At 49.9% G+C, this 16,679-nt stretch overlaps 1 protein-coding gene and 1 pseudogene across 2 annotated transcripts in view; one reads left to right on the top strand and one right to left on the bottom strand.

The window, feature by feature from the left end:
* Positions 1-16,679, top strand: part of TRAF3 (TNF receptor associated factor 3) — a 112,305-nt gene that overhangs the window by 31,706 nt on the left and 63,920 nt on the right. The gene's annotated exons all lie outside the window — the stretch shown is intronic.
* Positions 11,817-13,320, bottom strand: LOC147348913 (ferritin light chain pseudogene; annotated as a pseudogene). The gene has a single exon (XR_015149385.1). The product of XR_015149385.1 is annotated as a ferritin light chain pseudogene (transcript).

Genomic DNA, 16,679 nt, shown 5'->3' with positions numbered 1-16,679 from the left:
TTGCTGTCCCCACCTGCCTCCTTTGCTTTGAGAAGCGTGTCCCCAGGGAGGTGGCTGCAGGGCCTGTCGGTGCCAGGCTTGCAGACATCGGCTGTCCTGGGTCGTCCTGGGTCCCTTCCCAGCAGCCTGGCCGGGGGCTCAGGGGTGCTGCACAGTGTTTGGCGGGGGAGGGGAGGTGTCTTCTGTTTCAGACCCTTTTACCTCTGTGCTCTCCATGGCTGCAAGTTAAGCTTGGGGCCGGAAGGAAAACGTGAAGGCCCTCCGCCCTGGCTGGCCTGTCTGTACCCTCACACCGTGCCCTCTTGACCCAAGAGTTTTCAGCATTTGTTGTTCAGTTCAGTCACGTCCAACTCTCTGCAACCCTGTGGACTGTATCATGCCAGACTCCCCTTTCCTTCACTGTCTGCTGGAGTTTGCTCAAGCTCATGTCCATTGAGTCCGTGATGCCGTCCCATCCTCTGTCGTCCCCTTCTCCTGCCTTCAGTCTTTCCCAGCATCAGGGTCTTTTCCAGTGAGTCAACTCTTTGCATCAGGTGGCCATAGTATTAGAGCTTCAGCATCAGTCCTTCCAGTGAATATTCAGTGTTGATTTCCTTTAGGATGGATTGGTTTTGATCTCCTTGCTGTCCAAGGGACTCTCAAGAGTCTTCTCCCGCACCACAGTTTGAAAGCGTCAATTCTTTAGCACTCAGCCTTCTTGATGGTTCAACTCTCACATTCATACATGACTACTGGAAAAACCATAGCTTTGACTTTTCAACATTGAGTGGATTTAATAGGTGTTTTCTGACTTTTAAAATATGAATATAGTTTTGCTTTACTGTCTTTAAGATGCATTTTTGGCATAAATGGAACTCTTTAATGTAAAAAACTTTACCTGCTTTTTGGTATGGTGCTTGCATTTTGTAAAAAATGTTTAATTGCCAGGCTGCAGGAAAGGCTGCCCTTTTTTGTTAGAAAATGAAGACCCAAGACTGAAGTATGTCTCAAAATGTATATTTCAGGCATTTGAAATGGATATGGGGTCCAAAAGTTTATTCCTGAAGCAGATGTCACTTTGTATTATTTCTGACAGTTTTCTGTGGTCTTTGATAAATTATGTAGATTGTATTAACTCTCATCTGAACATGTGTATTAAAGATTAGCCTTTCCAAAGATTTAGAATTATTTTTGTCCAAGGCACTGGACTTAAGATTTAATGAGCCATGACACTGAATCAGAAACACACTTTCAGTCTTTTAGATTTTATAAGAGATATTGTAGTTTTCAGAAAGTCTTGTCAGAATGGTCTTTTGCGATGTATTTTAAGATAGTTAAGAATAGAGTTTGTATTGTAAAATCTTCTTTCAAGACACATTCTGGGGTTTTATGAGTGATTAATGTTGGCATTACCCAGAGTTTTGTGGTCAGTATTTGCAAGTAATTTACTTAACAGGGTTTTAAAGAGACGCCTCCTCGTGTTTTATAATTACCCTTTTTGGGGGACTAACCTGTAACATAGAAAGTATCTGGTGGTGTTACGTTCGCTACAGAGGAGTTATGTGTATGGACTTAGAAGCATCTGATTCTTAGGACGTGTGTACAGGTAGAGCGTGCAGTTCCCACCTTTGCATCTGCCCTGCGCGTGTGAACAGACCTGTTTCCCAGTGTCGCCTTTAGAGTATCACAGAAGACTGAGGGTTTTTTAAAAGGTCATAATAGAAAAGTTGTGTGTGTTTTAATTGCTTATGTGTTTTTTTCTCCTGGGATTGTTAAACACACACACACACACACACACACACACACACACACACCAGTGACCGTACCACGTGAGAAAATGTTAAGTGTATGCAGCACTACGTGTAAGATTTTCCACAGAAGGTTTTATTCACAGTGAGGCACACTGGGAAGGCTCCATTAATTCACTCGTTAGATGGTATCATAGTTCTGGAAAAACCACTTCACCGTAGGGGTGTTTACAAAACTGAAGCCTCCTCTGCCAGGTCTTGACATTGCTTAGCTGTTTAGGTAGCAAGTGACGCAGCGTCAAAACCAGTTTCAAACTGCCTATGTTGTCAGCATGCAGATTTTCTTTATTCAGTACTTAAAGTATGGATTTACCAGTCTGAGTAATTTGAAATGCATACAGTAGCGTTTAAAAAAAAAAAAATTAGATCTACCAAACCGAAAATGTGTGTATATATGAGTTAGTTTCTTTTCTTGATTTTGGTTAAGTTAACAGAAGAATCTTCACATCTGTAATTTCTGGTAACTTAATGAGAACACGCTGAACTTTTGGGTCACGATAAATTTTCCCATTATGTAAAATATTTTACACACTGGTTGACTCATTGTGAATTGTGAGTAGACATGATTCTCTTCCTGCGGAAAATAGAAACACAGATTATCGTGATGACGGGTTCAGCCAATGACAGAACCGCTCAGATGGCGCGTCGCCCCCTGTTGGCCGGGTTGTTGAGGACGTTGAGACGGACACATGGCAACGGGGTGAGTGGGAGCTGTTTGCTGGGTGTAGAGGAAACAGTCTTTCTGTCGGTCTGTTACTTTATACAGAAGCTTGCTTTTGTTTTTGTGAGTTTCACGTTCAGTTAGCGCGTGTGTTTTCTTTGACTGTATTGACTTGAAGTCTTATAAATATTTCTGGATGTTAAAAACCCCAGTGCTCATATTTATTTCATAGCGGAAAAAACTAATGAGCACTTTTTTGGTGATGGTGGTGGGGTGCCTGGTTTCCCTAATTAGCATCCTCCCTTGTGTTTAAAAGTGCTACATTTGCATGTAGGTGTGATTTCTATTTTACATGAAAGTTCAAATCAATTTACTTGTTATAAAACTGTTGAACTCTGAGATTTGGGGGAGAAGGAGTTACCAAAAACAGTGTGAGTTGTTCTAAACAGTGAGAAGCTTATTTACTACCATTTGGAAGGGGCACCCCCAGAATAAGGCATTTTGGGGGGGCAGAATGAAGACTCACAGCATTTTCCCTGTTTTGTTTCTTTAGATGACCCGCTGAGTCTCAGTAAGGGAGGCTGCCTCCCAGACACGTGGCCTTGTGTGCGACTGTAGCCGCACAGCGCGCAGCTGACCTGCTTCCAGCGTCCAGTTCAGCAGGGTGTAGCGTAGTCACAGGGCTGTGCGGCCGCTGCCCGCTGTGAGCGGTTCACACGCCTGGGGTCACACAGCACGCGCGCGGCCTTCTGTGTCTGGCTTCTTTCGCGTAGCGTCGTGTGTTCAGGGTTCGCCCGTGTGGCACTGTGCGTCGGCAGGCCGCTCCTTTCTGTGCTGAATCATACGCCTCCATGTGGACGCGCTGTGTGTCGGGGGCAGTGTTCATCAGTCCGCAGGTGCCTTTGTGCCGCGTCGCCTTTCTAGCTGTTGTGAACAGTGTGCCTCGGGACAGTCACCCGCGGGTGTTCGTGAGGTGGACGTCGTGTCTCGGGTGCAGACCTGGAGGTGTTGGCATCAGCTGGGGGTGTTTCTTGGCTGTACTGTCCAGGTTCCCATTTAAATGTGTAAAGCGGCTTTGCTGCTTGTAACTAGGGCCTCTCACCTTTGTTGGTGACCTGGTGGCTCCTGTTTCATGTTTGAAGTGCCTTCTTTCCTGAGATCACATCACATCTGACACTCATCGAGTGAGTGTCCCCGTAGATTTTCTGCAGCTAATTAAGTCTGTTCTGCTTCTAAGCCAACTAACCCTTACCTGTATTTTGTATTTTTCTTGGGTTCTTACCCCCGCTTTTCTTGAGGGACACCCCTTTGTTCCCTGGCCCCAGCTGCACAGGGTGACTGAGTGAGTGGTTTATCTGTGTCCTCTTCAGGCAGCATACGCTCACTCCTTTGGCTCTTTTCAGGTTAACTTTGGTAACTGGGTTGTCTGTTTTGAAGTAATAAACACCTTAAGTTAGCCATGATCCTCTTGAGCATTTTCGTAAGTATCCAAATGAGGCCTGTAGGGATGTTTCCATAATTTGTATGGAGCTCATGTAAATGTACGTTAACAGCATTAGCTGATTGCCTGAGTTGGTTGTGAATTTCGTCACTGCTCTTTAGTGAAGGAGCAGGTTCTGTGTGGTCATTTCAGTGAATGGGGAGGGCCCTTCAGGCCTCTCATCGTGTATGTGAACTGAGTTAAGCTTGGAGAAGTGATCGAGCGCTCTGCGGATGCGGGCTTTATTTTGTAACGGTTGTGTCTATGTTTTGAGAAGGCTGTGCTTTCAGCAACTTTTCACGTGTGTTATAGCAGTGAATCGAATCAACTAAGGTTCATAGGACAAGCCTTACTCCTTTTCTGTCGGCAGGAAATTCCAGATTCAGAAAGAGCGAGCGGTCGACTGGGGGACCGTGTCAGAGGGAGACGGGGCGCCCTTTCTGCTCTGCCCCAGCTCTGGGCTGAGAGGCGGCAGGCTGTGTGCCCACCCCAGGAGGTTCGTGCTAGGCCCAGGGCGGACAGCAGGCAGCTCTGCTCGGTCCCTAGCTGTGCACCCGACGTTGCTCCTCGTGTTGGAGCCTGGCTGCCTGCTCAGTGGACGGTGGAGACAGCAGGAAGCCGGGGAGGCGGGGGCCTGGCTCACCAGCCTTGGTATTCAGGCAGTGAACCTGGCCGGCGGTCCTGTGGGGTCCTGTAGCCTGCTCCCCCTCCTCCCCCATCTCCCTGGGGATGCTGTCTCCCCCAGGGCACTGCCCTGAAAGCGCTCTCGGTGCTGGACCTGGGGGCCGGGTCTCAGCCCCGGGCAGCTTCCCCGGCCTGTCCTGAGGTATTGCTTGTTCCAGGAGGCACAGCGTCTTGAGGTGAGACCCCTGGCCCCTCCTCCAGACCCTCCTGGGAGAGCCCGCTCGGGCCAGAGCACTGGGTTCTGGTGGCCAGACAGCGGTGCAGCTGCGGACAGCAGCCTTGATCCCCGATCTGAAAGGCAGCATCTGGGGTAGAGTCTGTGGGGAGCTTCTAACTGTGCCTAGACACGTTTGATGGAAGTTCCTCTGAGTCCATTAAACCACTCCAGTGAGTGTCTGTAAAGCGTGGTGTCCCCACGCCGCCTCTCTCTGCCTTCCCTTCTGATCAGCCACCTCGTGCTGTGAGTTATCCAGCCAGTCAGGAGCTGACTTGAGGTGACCTGGTTTGATCCAGGATATTCATTTATTCACATTGCCCCTCCTTGGGGAGAGACGGGGTGGGAAAGCTGTGGTGTTCCCATAAACGTGCTCCCTCCCGGAGTGAAGCCCCTGGAGGGTGGCTTCCCCAGGCGGAGCCCCTGGACCCAGGCTGGGGGCCCGTGTGAGGGGTGGGGTGACGCTGGGGCTCCCACCTGGGCGGTGGCTGACATCCTCTGGGCCTCGGGTGGAGGTGACCCAGGGGGCGCCTCCCGGTGTGGGGCCGGGGGTCTGCCTCGTGCCCCTGCCCCTGCGCACCAGTGATGCTGGGCCCTGTGGGCACTCAGCCTCATTTCCCCATGGTGTGGTCGCTTCCAGGGCAGACGGGAGCCCAGAGGAAGGGCCTTGCTGCTTGCTGCTTGTGGTGGGAAGAGGTGCAGTGGTGAGGGCTTCCTGGAAGAGATTCCGGGGCTGGAGGCGTGAGGGGAGCCAGGTGGGCAGGGGAAGGCGGAGCAGGACCCCCCACCCGGGAGAAGAGCGTACGTCTGCAGGCAGCTGCGGGTGTCCCTGGAGGAGGGACCCCTCACTTGCCCCTCGGGCCCGGCTCAGCATGGGGCTTGGCGGGGAGCGGCCAGAGCCGGGGCAGGCAGCTGGCGTCTCTGAGAGGTGGCGGTGTGGGGAGGCTGGCGCAGGGTGCCCCGCTCGGTCCAGGCTCTGCCCCCTGCACTTGGTGGCCAGGCGCTCAGGGCGGCTGTGTGCTTCAGGGACTGGGTGCATGGGTGTCTGTGAGGCGGTGGCGGTGGCGCTGAGGGTCCCATGGGCTTCAGGGCAGAAACCGCTCTCGCTGGGGGTCGCAGATGTGTGCTGGGGACACTGCACCATCTTGAGGGCTGCCGCCCTCATCCCCCCTTTTCCCGGGGGTGCCCGTCCGTCAGCTACTGCCGGGCACTCCTCCTCGCCGAGCTGGCCCACCTCCAGCCCGCCGTCCCGCCCCCCCAGCCCCCACGCCCAGGGTGGCCTGTCCTGGGAGTGTCACCCCCAGCCTGCCCTCGCCAGCAGGACGGTGAGCTCGGCCTCGGCATGGCCATTCACAGGCAGCACGTGGGTAAGGGTCACCGAGCAGACCGAGTGGAGCAACGAGAGTTAAAGGTCACTTAGCAAGCACGCTGCTACTCTCAGTGTCTTTTCTGAGGCTGGCTCTGTGGTCGCGGTTCAGTATTTCAGGCGCGCTGTCGGAGGCGGTAGCTGGGCGCTCAGGGTGATTGCTGCCACCCGGGCGCCCGAAGCTCCCGCACCTCCTGGCCTGAGTCCTCTGGCTGCCGGGGGCTCCCCTCGGGCCCCGGGGCTGGCGGGAGGCAGCAGGGGTGCAGGGTTGTCATCGGGACACTTGAGCAGTGAGGACGGTGTGTCATCAGGCGCGTTCATTCCTCTCCACATTTCCACCCAGCACAGCACATGGTCAGAGCCGTCCTCCAGCGAAAGCCACGAACTCGCCAGCCTGCAGGAAACAGGTTGGAAATCTAGAAATGCTCTCCTCCCCCTCACCCCAGGTTTTCGCAACATTTATTTTTTAAAAGATCTTTAGAAAATCTTTGTGATTCAGAAGGCAGCTTCCTGTGCTGGGGAGTCTCTCTCTGGCGCTCCTGCTTCTGAGCTTGGTGGCTTGCTTCAGAAAGACTGCAATGCAGCGGCTACCAAAGTGCCTGTTAATATGGCAGCACCCGGCGGGGAGGTCTTCTGCCCCCCTCCACAGCCGCGGCCCGCGGCCTGGAGTCTGAAGGAGGAGACTAAGAAGGCAATGCCCCCCTGGACATAGCCGGTCAGTGGTGAGGCTGGAGGTGGGTTTTGTGGGCACTGTGGCCAGCACAGGCCTGTCCTGCAGCAGCTCCGTGAAGTTACTGATGCAGTGGGCTGCCGGGGGACGTGAAGCTGAAGATGCCTTTGCAGTCTGTGCACGGCAATTTTGTTTCCTTCTCTGTGCTCACGGTGGATTTTGAGAAGGTAAGGGACTCTGTAAACCATGCATGATAAGTATTTTAAATATTTATCAGTATCCCCGATGAAGGCAAAGAATTATGACTGAGTAGATGTCTTCTGAACCTGAGAGAGAAAAACTTTGGTTTCTTATTAAGGACAGTTTGGACCTTTGAACAGCCACCTTATTTGTGTTGACAGATGCGCTGGAAATGAATCATAAAATATGTTCTTTAAAGGGATCTGCATTTTCTCTGCCTTGCTAACAGCCATGGTCGAATTTCAGGGATGTAGCTATGGATGTAATATGCTGTATCTTTAACTTAGGGAGCGACAGTTCCGTGAATCTGGCGTGGAACGTTTTGGTTTTCAAAATCGCAGCGTCCGGCCGGACGGTGAGGTCTGGCGTCCTCAGTGCTCGTCGGCCTTCAGTTGAGCATCTCCGTGTGTGCAGCCTCGTCCCAGCCCGGGGCCAGCTGGATCTCCCTCCAGCTGTTCCTCTTTGTTTATCTAAGAGGCAGGCTGAGAGTCAGAACTCAGATTTATTTTGCTTTGAATTGGTGGCCCCAAACTGTATTAAATGCATTATGGGTGGTAATTTATATGTGCAGTGCCAAGAAATATAATGTCAGGGTTGCCATGGTGACTGCATGCATTCCGGAAAGCTTATGAATGGGTTTTGAACCTTCTGGCATTTTAAGTGAGATGTTCCAGCCGAGAGCCTGCATTCAGGATGAGTGTAAATGAATCCAGCCTCCCCGGAGCTGCGCACCCCCCGCCCGTTACCAGAGCTGTCCGTCTGGCTCAGGTCTTCCTCTGCTGACATCCGCCTCGGTCTTCCTGGTGACAGACTCCGGTTGAGAGGTGGTTTTTCGACTTGCCTGTGTGTGCGTGTGTGTGTGTATGCGTGTGTGCGTGCGTGCAGTGTCCTGGCCCCGTGGCGTGGGCTGGCTGTCCTGAAGGCTCCCAGCATGGTCGCCGCCCCGTGTGCTGGTGCGGGCCTGCCAAGCTCCGTCCACCTGAGGATCTCTCCAGCGACACTGCGGGGCACCCGGAGCGCCTGGCTCCAGGGAGGTGGCCCTGTCTGCTTCTGCTTCCAGGAGGTCCAAGAGGTTGGTTTTGGAGAGGGAGGCCCTGGTTAGAAAGACCTGCGTTCAAAATGCTGAACTTGTGAAAATAATAAGCAAAGGCCTAGTATCTATCTTCATTGGAAATGTGTGCAGTCTGTTTGTTAGAAAATCAGTTCCCCTGTGCATTGAAACTGTACTGATGTCTTGACTGCATGGGACTGAAATACCTGTTTGCTTTTATTTTGTAAAGGGAGTCTAGACAGCCTGCTGCCCGGAGGGCTGAGGTCTGAGGCAGCCCCGGGGCAAGGACGGCTCCTGAGAGAGCCCTCGGGTTCCCGGAGGACACTTCACCCTCCTTCTCGCTGTTCACAGACGTGCAGACCGTACAGTTTAAACTTTAATCCTGAAGAAGACTCGGCCTCCAGGCTCGTGCCACTCTGTGTGCCGCCCACAGTCATCATCTGACAGTCCTTCATCTCGCAGGGAGGAGACTGAGGCCCAGACAAGTCAGGCCGCTTGGTCAGGGTCTCAGGGAAGGTCACAGCCAGCTCGGGGACCAGAGCCTGCCCGGCCTCCTCCCGAGGGTCCTTTTCTAACAGTAGAGGCGTGCTCTCAGGCCGCCGATTTCTGCTTTCCTTTTTATCCAAAGAGACCGACGGTAGGGACTGGAGTAGTGCTCTCTAATTCACAGTTGTGAATATTCCTGCCTTCCCCTCCTTCTTTCCTCCGCCATTCAGTGAGCACGGTGTGCTGGAGACTTCAGGGGTGGGGTGGAGGAGGGCACAGCTCTGCCCCCAGGCCACGTGCCATCCTGAGAGGTTAGTGCCCTGTGCGTGGGGCGTGCGGCCTGTGGGCCCAGATGATTCTGCCTCCACAGCGGCACTTTCGCCTGTCTGAGGTGTTTTCCAGAGAAGCTCGCTGCCCGGTGGTCACCGGGGGTGAAGCTGAATCATCACCTGTTGACTCAGGGTCACAATACTGTGTTCACTGGGGCAGAGCAACCTAGCAATATTGGGTGCAGCCTCAAAGTTACACCTTGTTACAGGTAATAAGAGGTTCACTCACGAGGTGTAAAGTACAACTTGATGGGGTCCTGGTGGCTCAGATGGTAAAGAACCTGCCTGCAATGCAGGAGGCCTGGGTTTGATCCCTGGGTCAGGAAGATTCCCTGGAGAAGGGAATGGCAACACACTCCTGTATTCCTGCCTGGAGAATCCCATGGACAGAGGAGCCTGGCGGGCTACAGTCCATGGGGTCGCAAAGAGTCGGACGTGACTGAGCGACTGACACATCATCGTCATGTTAAATGCTGGGTAACCCAGATTTTTTAAAAAAAGATTTTGGTCACCTCACCTGGCATGCGAGGTCTTAGCTCCCGGAACAGGGATCAAAGCCACGCCCCCTGCACTAGAGGCTCGGAGTCTTAACCAGTGGACCGCCAGGGGAGCCCACCAACCCAGACTTTTAATTTGCTGGTCTTCCGGAAGATTGAGATTGCATTACAGACTCTGTTCTCCTCAGTGGCCCCAGTGGCGCCTCCCGTCCTGCAGACGGCCTCACTATGGGACTTGGCCAGGAGGCAAGTCTCTGCTCCTTCTCTGTGACCCCGGGGCCAGGCGTGTGACCCACCTCACCCGCTGGTGTGGCAGAAGTGATGCTGTGTGACTTCCGAGCTAGATCTTAAAAACACGGTCCAGTTTTCGCCTGGCTTCTCTTTGAGGACACTTGCTGTGGGGAAAGCCAGCACCGTGCTGTGAAGGTCAGCCAGCTCTTGCAGGAAGAGCATGTGGCAAGGCCCTAAACGAGCCATCCTGAGGCCCCAGTCAGCAGCCTCCCGGCAGGCGAGAAACACTGGCAGGTGTTTCTGCCAGTGACTGGCAGGTGACTGCGTTCTACTCTTCTCGCTTCTCAGCCAAGACCCCAGACACCATGGAGCAGAGCTGTGCCCAGTCCAGATCTGCAGCCCACAGAGGCTGAGGCAGGTGGAGGTTTAGGCCACTCTTTTTGGGGTGATTTATCAAATCCCTTACGATTATGCAGTGGAGGTGATGAATAGATTCAAGGGATTAGATCTAATAGACAGAGTGCCTGAAGAACTATGGATGGAGGTTTGTAACTTTGTACAGGAGGTGGTGACCAAAACCATCCTCAAGAAAAAAACATGCAACAGGGCAAAGCGATAGTCTGAGGAAGCTTTACAAATAGCTGAGGAAAGAAAAGCGAGAGGCAAAGGAGAAGAAGATATTCCCAACTGAATGCAGAGTTCCAGAAAATAGCAAAGAGAGATAAGAAAGTCTTCTTAAGTGAACAATGCAAAGTAATAGAGGAAAACAATAGAATTGGAAAGACTAGAGATCTCTTCAAGAAAATTGCAGATATCAAGGGAATATTTCATGCAAGGATGGGCAGAATAAAGGACAGAAATGGTATGGACCTACAGGAGCAGAAGATATTAAGAAGAGGTGGCAAGAATACACAGAAGAACTGTACAAAAAAAGGTCTTAATGACCTGGATAACCAGGATGGTGTGATCACTCACCCAGAGCCAGACGTCCTAGAGTGCCAAGTCAAGTGGTCCTTGGGAAGCTTCACAACAAACAGAGCAAGTGGGGGTGGTGGGATTCCAGCCCAGCTATTTTAAATCCTAAAAGATGATGCTGTCGAAGTGCTGTACTTAATATGCCAGCAAATTTGAAAAACTCAGCAGTGGCCACAGGACTGGAAAAGGTCAGTTTTCATTTCAGTCCCAAAGAACAATGCCAAAGAATGTTCAAACTACTGCACAATTGCGTTCATTTCACATGCAAATAAGGTAATGTTCAAAATCCTTCAAGGTAGTCTTCAGCAGTACATGAAGCTGGAACTTCCAGATGTTCAAGCTGGATTTAGGAAAAGCAGAGGAACCAGAAATCAAATTGCCAACATCCGTTGGATCATAGAGACAGCAAGGAAATTCCAGAAAAAGATCTGCTTCTGCTTCATTGACTATGCTAAAGCCTTTGACTGTGTGGATCACAACAAACTGGAAAATTCTTAAAGATATGGGAATACTACACCGCCTTACTTGCCTCCTGAGAAAACTGTATGTGGATCAAGAAGCAGCAGTTTGAACCAGACATGGAACAACAGACTGTCTCAAAATTGGGAAAGGAGTATGACAATGCTGGATATTGTAACCCTACTTATTTATTTTATATGTAGAGTACATCATGAGAAATACCAGGCTGAATGAATCCCAAGCTGGAATCAAGATTGCTGGGAGAAATATCAACCTCAGATATGCAGATGATAACCACTGTAATGACAGAAAGTACAGAGAAACTAAATAGCCTCTTGGTGAAAGAGAAGGGTGAAAAGGCTGGCTTAAAACTCAGCATTCAAAAACTAAGATCATGGCCTCTGATCCTGTCACTTCATGGCAAATAGAAAGGGAAAAAGTGGAGGCAGTGACAGATTTTCTTTTCTCGGGCTCTACAATCACTGTGGAAGGTGACTGCAGCCATGAAATTAAAAGGCATTTGCTCCCTGGAAGGAAAGCTGTGACAAACCTAGATAGCACATTAAAAAGCAGAGACATCACTCTGCTGACAAAGATCCATAAAGTCAAAGCTATAGTTTTTCCAGTAGTTATGTATGGATGTGAGAGTTGGACCGTAAAGAAGGCTGAGCCCGAAGAATTGATGCTTTTATTTTATTTTATTTTTTATGCTGCAAAAAGCTTTATTGTTTCCATATGGTCCAAGGCTTGAGAGAGGGCTCCAGGGTGTTAAAAAAGCTGCCTAGTAGCTGCAGAGAGCGGCTTCAGGCAGCCCTGATGTTAGATGGGTTCTTCATTGGCCACTGGTCTCCAGAAGCTCCTAGTCGTGCTTGAGGGTGAGCCTTTCGAAGAGATACTCGCCCAACCCAGCCTGGGGACCAGCCAGCCTGCGGAGGTTGGTCAGGTGGTCACCCATCTTCTTGATGAGTTTCACTTCCTCATCTAGGAAGTGGTTCTCCAGGAAGTCACAGATGTGGGGGTCTCCGCGGGCAGAAGCCAGGCCATGCAGATCCAACAGGGCTTGATTCAGGTTCTTCTTTACGAGAAGGGCGGCCTCCATAGTGTCCTGGGTTTTACCCCACTCATCTTGAGATGGCTTCTGCACGTCCAGGAAGAGGGCGCAGCCGCCACGCTGGTTTTGCAGTTTCAAGAGACGCTCCACGCCCTCGCGCTTCTCCTTGGCCAGTTCGCGAAAAAAGTGACCCACACCCTCCAGGGCCACATCGTCGCCGTCGAAATAGAAGCCCAGAGAGAGGTAGGTGCAGGAGGCCCGCAGTTGCATGTTAACCAGGCGGTTGATGGCCGCCTCCACCTCGGTAGAATAATTCTGACGAATCTGGGAGCTCATGATTGGTCGGTAATAATAAGGAGTTAAAAAATGGTGGCTCGTCCCAGTGATCGCGGACAGCTGAGTGGCTGACTCCGAAGGTTGCGACTGGAAAAAGGGTTGGGGGGAGGTCGGAGGCTGGAGCAAGGGGAGTCCCTGGGTCTGTTCCGTCCAAACACTGTTGAAGCAAGAGACAGATCCGCGGGCCGCCGAGCGCACTTCTGATGCTTTTAAACTGTGGTGCTGGAGAAGATTCTTGAGAGTCCCTTGGACAGCAAGGAAGTCAAACTAGTCAATCCTAAAGGAAATCAACCCCAAATATCCATTGGAAGAACTGATGCTGAAGCTCTAATACTTTGGCCACATGATATGAAGAGCTAGCTAATTGGAAAAAACCCTGGTGCTGAGAATGATTAGGGCAGGAGGAGAAGGTGGTGGGGACAGCAGAGGACGAGATGATTAGATAACATCACCGACTCACTGGACATGAGTTTGAGCAAACTCCAGGAGGTAGTAGAGGACAAAGGAGCCTGGTGCGCTGCAGCCCGTGGGTCACAAAGAGTTGGATATGACTTAGAAGCCTAGTTACGGCAGTCCTTAGTGTTTCCATTCACCAGTGTTAGATAACGGTATTTTATTACATGCTGCTGCTGCTGCTGCTAAGTCGCTTCAGTCGTGTCCGACTCTGTGCGACACCATAGATGGCAGCCCACCAGGCTCCCCCGTCCCTGGGATTCTCCAGGCAAGAACACTGGAGTGGGTTGCCATTTTAGATGTAAAAAAATTAAGAAATTACTGTTTTTTAAAAAAATAATTTGCTATAGAAAAAATTTTAATAACAGCTTTTGGGAGATAATTTGCATAATGTAAGCTCTACCCTCGTCTAGCGCACAGTTCAGTAGTTTTCTGTATATTCCCAGTTGTTCATCCAGCGCAATTTTATCACCTCAAAATGATAATCAGACTCTTCACCTAATTTATTCAGCAGACAAATACAAGCGGAAGATTAGCTTTCGTGTGCGCTGTGTTAAGCTGTGCTGCCGTGCATCTGGGACCTAGTAGGTCCTCAGGCCGTGCCTATTGAGATGTGTGCGTGCTCAGTTGCTCAGTCTTGTCCGACTCTATGCGGCCCCGTGGACTGTAGCCTGCCAAGCTCCTGTGCCCATGGAATTTCCCAGGCGAAAATACTGGAGTGGGTTGCCGTGTCTTCCTCCAAGGGCTCTTCCCAACCTCTGAGCCACATGGGAAGCTCCCTTCATGTTACAAAATGGTGTTTCACAGGCAGATTCATTGATTAGGGTCATTTCGCAGGGGTCTTCAGATGCTTGTCAGCACAAGTACCCCTTTCACACGCTTCCCCGGTAGCCTGTGCTCGGCGGCAGGACATCTGAAACGAGGTGACTCCTGTCTCCTGAGAGGCTCCACTGTTGCACCCTGTGTCCCTGAACTCCCAGCTTACAGAGGAAGGGTTAGTCAGGATGGGGCTTGGGTTTGCCACGCCCTGAAGACACACCTTTGATACTCTGGGGGATTGAGACTTCGATTGTGAAATGTTAAAACCTCAGGAAAGGATTTCGTTCTGTCTTTCCCCCCAGCCCTCTGTTTCACTGAAACCCACCCCAGGGTGCAGAGGGGCGTGTCTGAGCCCTGGCCTCTGGGCTTCCATCCCCCTCCCGGGGTGAGCTTCGCCCGCACCCCCAGCCATAGGTCTTGTTGCCCAGGGTATTGGGATCTTAGCCTGGAACCTCAAGTCCAAACCCACAGTTCATAGCACATGGCTTTCCTTTTTGTTCTGCCTCGGACTTGGAGAATTGCGCTGGGCGGCTTTGTCACTCATCACCAGGAGTAGTGTGGCTTGTTGCAACACATTTGTTTTCTACATTCAGATTTGCACCACTAAAAGTTCTGTTTATGATATTAATTTAGAACAAGGTTTCTGTTAATGAGTTGTTGACAACAGCTCCTGTATCACCTTTAATAAGATACTTTTGAAATGTAATTTAATGCATGAAAGTGAATTACTTTGAAGGTTTTAGTTTGTCCCTTGCAAAAGAATGTGAGAAAAAAAGTATCTTTCTTTTTTTTTTGCACATGCAGCATGGCTTGTGGGATCTTAGTTTCTAACCAGGGATTTGAATCTGGGCCCTCAGGAGTGAAAGCACAGAGTCCTAACCACTGGACTGCCAGGAAATTCCCGAAAAATATCTTTTCAATGAACATATTTTCTAAGCTCTGGCCAGCAACCCACTCTTTCAGTTAATATTTATTAGTATTTATCAAGCACTAATGTTTGTTAATATAGTATATTATTATATTTGTATATGTACTTACATCCTTGTGCTAAATATATGTTAGTGTATATGTTTATGTATGTGTTATACACTTACTGTATGTATAAATATATATACGCTCATTATATATACATACACACACTCATCAAAATCAAGCAGAAGTATAGCAAAATGTTTGATGCCCTAGGATTATCATGGGATTTTTTTTTCCCCTATAAAACCAGAAACTGAGTTGATGTTCAGCATGAGCCCCTTTGAGAATTTCGGAAATCGTTGATTTCTTCTGCTCCTTTGGATGAGGCGTGCCTCCCTTGGGCGGTTTTCGTGTTGCTCGAGTCCACTCCCCCCTGGGCAGGCAGCTCTGGGAAGCAGGCCCTCTGCTGCTTTCCCCCTGCTCCTCGTGCTGAGCCTGCCCCGCCCTGGGCACTTGGATGCTCCGGAATTCCCGGGGAGGTGGTTGTGATCTGTACCCATCTTGCCTTTGTGGGGCTGTCTTGGAGGTTTTCAAGTATTTTCTGATTCAGCCAAGAACTCTTTTTCCCATTACTAGCTTCCTATTTTTTCAAGTCATTGAATAGTTCTATTTTCTTCCTCCTCCAAGAACGTGGAAACCACTAAGAATAGACGACTCTGTGTGGGTTCTTCCCTCCTTTGCTCTCTCTCAGGTTCTTCTTCATCTAAGTGGACCAGTGGATTGTAGGGGGACAGAGGTGGAGGGATCCTTCCAGTTCAGCAATAAAGATTCTTTAGGAGGATGAGGTAGTTTTGAGAAACTAGTAAAGCCTGTCCTCGTACTTTCGATACTTTACAGGAAATTCTCCTTCATTTTTCTCATGACAGGTGCCAGATGGTGGGAAGGGACAAGTCATTCAAGAATATCTTATCAGGCACCTGTGAGAATGGCCCCTGGGGTCGCACAGGCCTGCCTTTGCCCCACCTGCCCTGGACCACCTGGGCCTCGGGGGCTGGGTGCAGGGCACGGAGCCAGCGCTCTGGGACCCCAGTGTGGACGGGTGTGCTCCCTGCCCTCCGTCAGGGCGTGCTTGGCTGGCCAGGTCCTGTCTGTCCTGGCGTCGCTGATGGCACTGCTCTAACCTGCAAATAAAGATTTATTTTCATGTTATTCTGATGGAAAATTTTATTAATGTAAGTATTTTATTCATATAAAAAGTGTTGACAGAGTATTTTGTGTTCAAAATATTAATTTGGGGGAAAACCTAAGAGATTTGATGTTGCGTAAACCTCTATTTAAATTCACTGAGTGAATCATAACTCTATTAAGCAAAAGCCAACATTGCAGAATGGGGTTTGTTTGAAAGACCGATTAGGTGAAAATTTCAGGGTGACTTGACAAAGTTTCACATTTTTGTATAGATCTAAGTTAAAATGATGTGAACAGGCAGGTGCCACTTCAGAAACTTTGCACTGGGGGGCCTAGCAATCTTAGCAACAGGGGTCACATTTGATTAGGAAGTACGTTTATTCTAGAGGCTTTATGTACCGTGAAGAATATTAAATTCAAAGTGATCACAAAAATACTACACTAAATATTGATATCATAAATTTTCAACATGACTGTATAAAAATATTTCAGGCGTATATTTTAAGACTAAAGTGAGTATGGAGTGGTAATGGGTGTTCATTCACCATTTCAGGGGAGTAAGAAGACTTCAGAGAAACTTACGACAATGTCAGAGACAAAACCAAACTCACCATTGCCTCTTAGTGCCAAACCGTGGCTTGTTGCACCCAAGGGCAGTTTTCACTAGCTCTGTTACCCAGCAGCATGGGGTAGTCATTTTACTCTTAGCTAGCTCTTTTCCTCCTCCTCGTTCAAGTCTATTTGGATAATGGTTTTCAAAAGTAAGCAAAGCAATTCTATTCAGTTCTCA

Source organism: Bos grunniens, chromosome 21 (genome assembly GCF_055505025.1).
Source record: "Bos grunniens cultivar Pamir isolate PY7600 chromosome 21, Bosgru_T2T1.0, whole genome shotgun sequence".
Taxonomy (NCBI): Eukaryota; Metazoa; Chordata; class Mammalia; order Artiodactyla; family Bovidae; genus Bos; species Bos grunniens.
Note: the sequence above shows the minus strand (reverse complement) of the source record. Positions and strands in the feature narration are given on the sequence as shown.